Consider the following 7,284-nt stretch of genomic DNA (forward strand, 5'->3'; position numbering starts at 1 on the left):
CCAGACGGGTGGTGGAAGAAGCTAGTGAATTAATTATGGCATCTATCTACGAGAATACAAGCAATGTAATTGGACACAAAGTTCAAGCAAAAAGCCAGTCAAGATATGTTTTATCAGTGAGTTTTTAAAACATTATAACAAGAGACAAATAACCATGGTAACTAGTATATAATTATTATAGTCTGTAGAAGCGTTACAACGCAATGCTACTGTATTAACCTTTAATACCATTTAGCCTGTAATAACACTTTAGTATGCTAATGTTGATTCTTCAAAACAAGCTATTCTACACCCTGAAATATATTTATGAGGATATTTGTTTGTAATTTCTCATCAGACAGTGCATGTAGAGACAAAGGTGTGCAGATATCCTATATATGTATTAATAGAATATCTTTTCAAAACTTGGAATTGACGAATACATTCAGCATTATTATTCAAATATTTGAGAATCACATGTATAAATCCATGTATAAACCAGGTCTGCATAACACCACATTCTCACACATTTATCACTGTTAACATCAAGATTTAGAAGTGACTACCATTGCTAATTGTTGTATAATTCTGCCTCAGATAATTTGAATATCGACTGCATGTTTGCACAAGAGTACACCATACCATAATTAGCTGTACAAGTGATGATGCACTGTTTGTAAACCATTTTAATACACTTTAATGTGCTATCAAATATAAGTGTAAATTTTTTAATTTATCAGACAGTACATATTTATGGACATGTATATCGTACATATAATAATAGATATATCATTTTTACACTTGTAATTGACCAATACAGTACATTTAGCATTGCGTATTATACATTACTCTGAGATCACATGTTCCTAACAATTAAATCCCAGGGTGCATCAGTTTTTCCTCCACTAGATCCTAGGGGGAGGGATTTGGGTTTGAATTGTAACAAGAATTTTACACTTGTCTTAAAGTATTTAGAAAAAAAATCAATATTCTTCCACCTTAGGCAAAAGAGAGGAAACCTAGTTACCCTGCTTTTGCCAAAGGCCACAGATCATGACATGAGCTTCTCTGAGTCACGGCCAACCATTAATTAGTTTAATGAAAAGGAGTAGTTTAGTCTCATTGTTATTATTATTATTATGATTATTATTTTTATTTTATTTTATCGTTATTATTTTAATGTTATTTACATTTTCTCAGTTGGCCTATATTTTCTCTGTAAAGCGCATAAGGGCAATGTGCAATGCGCTATATAAATATAACATTATTATTATTATTATCATGTGACCAGCATAGGATAGGGCCGTTCCACTAAGCTCCACCCCTTGGATACTGTTGTTGTAGTGTGGGGCCTTAAATAGTGTAAACATACTTCTTGGTTGTTTGTGGACACATGCAGGTATTCCTGGCTGTTGAATAACAGCTTCTAATTGGCCAGTTGTTAGGTTTGATTGGCACTCCTTAGAGGTGCATTACTCTGTCATCTGTCATCCCCAATGCCTTAAGCTCTGTCCAGATTATCAAATATTCTTTGAGAAAAAGAAGTATTGATGGCCATATATAGTGATGCTGTGCCTATATATGGTCATGAGATGATGTCATCTGACAATTTTTGTGAAATAAAGTTTGATAGGGTGGACAGGGCTTGACGAACAATTGAGAGTGTGTTGTTTTATTGGTTTTGGGTTTGTTTACTTTGTTAGATACAAGAAGCTATTCCGAGGCAAAACCTATGTCAACACCAGTGTATTTCCAGTAGTTTACTTTCTGAAGGCCGTAGCAACTTTTTCTAAGTTCACAACAATTATTGGGTTAAATCTGAGGAAAGTTGTGGCTAAAAAAGATCCTGTGTTTGAGTGAAAAAGTACTTCTAGGCCCTCAAAACCTTGGGTTCATCATTGCTTTACCAGAGTCATTTTGCATTGATACAGCTGGAGAACACAGGTAGGTACATATTCTCCTATCAAGAAGTATTTTCATTTTTATAATTTAGGGTTTATCTTCTTTGTAAATACAAATAGATCCTAAAGCCAATCACTTGAAGTATTATGAGCAATGCCTTATTTCTGAATTAGGCCTATATATTATACACATTTAAAAAAAAAATTAAATAAGGATAAATAGTTGAAAATATAATAATAATAATAATAATAATAATAATAATAATAATAATAATAATAATAAGCCAAATTTGTTAAGGCAATGATATAGAAAAAAATACATTTTTTATTGATTTTTTTGTGAGGATTTAATTTTTCATGTATTTATGCATTGATTCATTGATCTGACTGGTTAATTGATTGCTTACCTTGGCCCCAACTTATACTGAGGGTGTGAAAATTCTTGGCTGTCTTGTACTGTATAGCATGTATTGGACAGCATCATAGTTTATGAGTACTTAAAAGTAGTATCAGACTTATTCATATTTTGACATCATATTTCCACCAGGTTCTTATCAATTAGAATAAGAATTAGGTTCTTATCAGGTTCTTATCCTGCGCGCCGTGTTATCTTTGGCTGTCCAACTGGTCTTCTCTGGCGCCTCCAACTTTCTGGCCACATTCAGCACTCTGCTTTACATGACCATCGCGGTCTCTGTCTTCATGAGCAGATCCCCAACAGGCACTCATCTAGAATTAGTTACAATGCTGCCCTCATACTGTAGCTTTTATTTCTTGTTTCAAATACTTATTTTTTTAAAGATTAAATAAAAATAAAGATAAAATTTTGTTTTCTTATTTAGCAAATAGTTTTGTCAAAATCCAGACAGAGGAGAAAATAAAAATAAATATTTTTAGTGAATGTCAAATAGGATGGAAATGCTTCAAATTTATATAATTAGAAAGAAATATACAGTACATATCTTATCATCTGAGGGCGTAATAAAAATGAAGTAAATCATCTATTTTTTTCTGAAATTTCCACTTTTTCGTAAAATTTTATTTTTATTTGAAATCATCAATATTTGCAGTAGGCTGGTTTGATTAAACAAGGTACAGTATTTAAACATGTCTGGCCTTTAGTTGAAAGAGTAGTAAATTTTAATAATAATAATAATAATAATAATATTTTAATTATTTGTCCTCATTCTAATGGAAAATTGGAAATTTGGGATGGGGACCAATGGCTGCAGTGCAGTCACCCAATTTAACTACAACATATGAGAGACACGTACAAATACAAACATTGTCCTTTAACCTACTAAACTCTCAATAAATGATGATCGAACAATTTCAACTGGTTTTGAATTGTGTAGTGTGATTTATAGAGTAAAACAATAATACAGTAGGCATTAAAACAAAGTACAGGTACATTGACATCATTTGTACAATTACAAAAACAAGTCTTTAAGATATTTTGCCAACAATACCTTTATCGTATTAGGAGTTTTGTGGTAACGTAATAATAGTAAGTCAAAATTCGCATTAATAATATAGTAAAAAGTACATTTTCTTATTGATTTTTTGTGATGATTATTTACAGTATGCATGTATACATGGTTTATTGATTAACTGACTGAATGATTATTGAGCAATAACACAAACACATTATTTATAAAATTGTTTCTGCTTGTTCTAATGATGTTTTGTAAGCTAATAGTTTATTATTTTCACATTTTCTACTCAATTAAGCACAAACAACCTGTGTTTTGTAGTAAAATTTTGAAATTGTATTTTAATAAATGCACTAGGCAATCGTACTATTTTTTATAAGGGAAAATTGCTGTGTTTAGTTTCAAAGTACAACAGCATTTAACTATGCCTATGTGCCTATATTTTAGGCCTAATTGCCAAACATTACTCACCCCAATAGGTTGTCAATGAAACATATATACAAATAAATGTTAATGCTTCTTTTTTTGTTACAAGCTTATAGGTATCATTGATCACTTTACTTTCAACACTAGAATGACAAAAAAGAAATAAAAAGGAAAGACCTAGAAAGCTTGAAAAGCAAAGAAAGCCGTAAAACCAGAAATTGATATTAAGCACAGAAAAAAATGTAGAATTTGATGTCTTCCCAAATTCATATCTTGTTATATCATGTAGTATATCGAGTATTGATTTTTTGTAAATTTATATTTTTAAAATCCTGTACAGCGCCTGCGATCATTTTAATTGGATATTGTTTGTGCTAAATAAAGTTATTTTTAGTAGTAGTAGTAGCCCAAATCACAGGGATCCCCAGCAAAACAAGATGGCCTATGGCAATTCCCCAAGAAAGCAGAAATCTCTTGAAAATTAACCAATCTTAATACGCAAAATCATAATATATACATAATTTAGTAGTAGTAGTAGTAGCCCAGGGGTGCCAAATCTCAAAGAGTCACAGGGATCGCCAGCAAAACAAGATGGCCTATAGCAATTCCCCAAGAAAGCAGAAATCTCCTGAAAGTTAACCTATCTTACGCAAATTCCTAATATTTACATGTTTATACTACAGTACTGTGATTATCAATGGTCTCACGCAAGTCAGCTGCTGATGAGTATCACCATGTGCAGCTAAATAAAGAATATGCATCTTGCAACTGATCAGTAGCCTCATGTATCATACATCTTGCTACTGACCAGTAGCCTCATGTATTATGCATCTTGCAACTGACCAGTAGCCTCATGTATCATGCATCTTGCAACTGACCAGTAGCCCTCATGTATCATGCATCTTGCAACTGTGACCAGACATGCATCTTGCAACTGACCAGCCTCATGCATCTTGCAACTGACCAGTAGCCTCATGTATTATGCATCTTACAACTGACCAGTAGCCTCATGTATCATGCATCTTGCAACTGACCAGACATGCATCTTGCAACTGACCAGTAGCCTCATGTATCATGATGCAACTGACCATGCAGATGCAAATATGGTTGAGTAACATAGACCTGAGAATTGACTGTTCTATTATTTTTTAGGGGTATTCTAGCTTAAGTACCGTCACTAGTTTTGTTGAGGTATAGACTGCTGGTTTGTGTAGTCTACGCTTTTTCTTTATACTTCGTCTAGGATGATGGTCTTCAGGACAGACTCTACCTGTGTCTTTACTACACCATAACTGACATAATAAAAAAAAATGCATGCAGTTCAAAAGCATGTCTAAAAACGAATGTTAAGTACTGTGTACTTCAGTAAAAATCTTACTGTGGCAAAAATAGCCATAATAAATACCCAGAACAGCAGCACACATCATTCTCAGAATGTTTGACCTTTCACTACAATGAAAATGCTATTACAACTATTATCGAGCAAACATTGCGACAGTCTGTCAACGAATCTATTTCCGCTCTCTGACTGCTGACTGTCTGTGCCAGTTTGAGAAGGATAAGATTTTTAAAAAAAACCATTTATTTGACGCACCTCCTCACGCTGGCCGATGACTATCAGTGCAGTGTGTGCCACCTTAATGTATTTCTGTATGGTGTAAAAAATTAAACAAAACTGTAAATTGTAGTGTCAATATTGGTAATCTGTACTACTGTATGTCTATACAAAAAATTAGTAATTCAACAGAAATAGCACTTGCTGTGGTTCTCATGTGTGGTTGAAATATACTGTACTGTGGTTGAAATATACTGTACTGTGGTTGAAATATACTGTACTGTGGTTGAAATATACTGTAGTCAAAATGTTCTGCAGTCAAAATAGATTCAGACCATGGCAACTTAATAATTTTCTCACTTAATATTCAGTTTGCGGATTTATCAAGATTTTTTGGCAACTTATTAAAGTAGAACCCCTGTTATGGGGACACCTTTGGGACCAGAAAAAGTGTCCCCTTAATAGGGGTGTCCCCTTAATATTGGTATCACTTCATGAGACACAAACCAAAAACCAAAATTGTCCCCTTAATAGGAGTTTTTGGCATGTTTTCATACAACCATAACATATCATTCTGTATAATTTTATTTTTATTGACATAAGGAATCAGCTAAGTGGAATTAGAACTAATTTATAGCAACAATTTGCAGTGCAATGCACATACAATTAATTTTATAATATGAAATCAGCACAAATATTAAAACAATAGTTTTATATGTTGTTTGGTGCAGCGGGAACAGTATGGTTTTATGTAAATGTAGCCTTGGGATTTTTTAACAGTGATGATAAATTATGTCAAGTTACATATAATTTGTTTAACAAATAATATGTAATCCACCTAATTTAGGTTTTCTTTATCTTTTAATGGAAAGGCATAGACTTATTTCCCACTATGTGTCTACCTGTGTTGTTGTTATGTGAAATCCTTAAAACATAGCAGAGATTCACTGAAAAATTGTCAAAAGTAGAAAGATTGATTGTTATTTAATTACATGTCGGTTCACCATAAGTAAGGAGGTCGTCCATTCTTGTACGGTCTGTATATTTTTCTTCTAAGAATTACTATCAAGAAGGCAGTTGAGACAGATTTTATGCCACCAAAATCCTCCTCATAGCCCTCAGCTAGGCAGAAGCCCCAGGGGGGTCAGACACAGGCTTAGCAGTAGAGCCACAAACACACCCGGTAAGTTGATAGTAATCCACAAATTGCACTACTTGCACAGCCCACTGTGGTTGCAATGTGGCCAAACACAGTATTTCACTGATAAAACTTTATTAACTTGATAAAGTAGGTTTTGCACCCAGCCAGGCTGAGACAAAACCCCAAAAGTAGATTCTTATTTTGAATTGAGCATTAAGGATATTATTTTAAAATTACTATTATTATTCTTATTTTTATTTACTTTTTTTAAATAATTGTGTTATATTAATTTTTCCTACTAAACAGAGTTTTTTTTTTTACCCCAAAAGTACATTCTTATATTGAAATGAGCATTGAAAGATATTGTTTTGAAATTACTATTAAGTATTCCTTATTTTTATTATTTTTTTTTTTATCATTGTATTATATTTTTAATTTTTTCAGGAACAGATGTATTCAATTTCCAAAATTTATCATTCATTTTCGTTATTTTTAATTTGTTAAATAGTGTTTGGGAGACAAGGCCTGTATCAATAATTGTGTGAGTGTAGGATATGTGGCCTTTCACACTACCACTGACTTGGTTCACTTAATAGTACTCCCAGCAGCACTAATAGCTAAGAAGTGTTTTAAGGTGATTTCACACACAGCCACATGCTGTAGATGAAAAACCTTTTGATTTTAATCACAGGCAGTGGCGTATGTGTCTAGGGGTGTGCAGAGAAGGGTGTCACACTATTAAAAATGTTTGAAGCAAAAAAAGTCAAGCTGAAGGTATATAAAGATCACCTCATGTCTCCTAATTATTGTGAGCTAGCACCTCCTCACTTAATGATCGAGCACTTCACC

At 33.0% G+C, this 7,284-nt stretch overlaps 1 long non-coding RNA gene across 2 annotated transcripts in view; it reads left to right on the forward strand.

Moving 5' to 3' along the window:
- The first annotated feature begins 6,370 nt into the window (after positions 1 to 6,370).
- The window catches only part of LOC117120688, a 4,368-nt gene continuing 3,454 nt past the window's right edge, over positions 6,371 to 7,284 (forward strand). For both annotated transcript variants that reach the window (XR_004447407.1, XR_004447406.1), the window contains exon 1: positions 6,371 to 6,477. This is a non-coding gene — a long non-coding RNA (uncharacterized LOC117120688). The remainder of the gene's footprint in view (positions 6,478 to 7,284) is intronic.

Source organism: Anneissia japonica, unplaced genomic scaffold (genome assembly GCF_011630105.1).
Source record: "Anneissia japonica isolate Jap-2015-1 unplaced genomic scaffold, ASM1163010v1 scaffold8666_len19468_cov104, whole genome shotgun sequence".
NCBI classification, from domain to species: Eukaryota; Metazoa; Echinodermata; class Crinoidea; order Comatulida; family Comatulidae; genus Anneissia; species Anneissia japonica.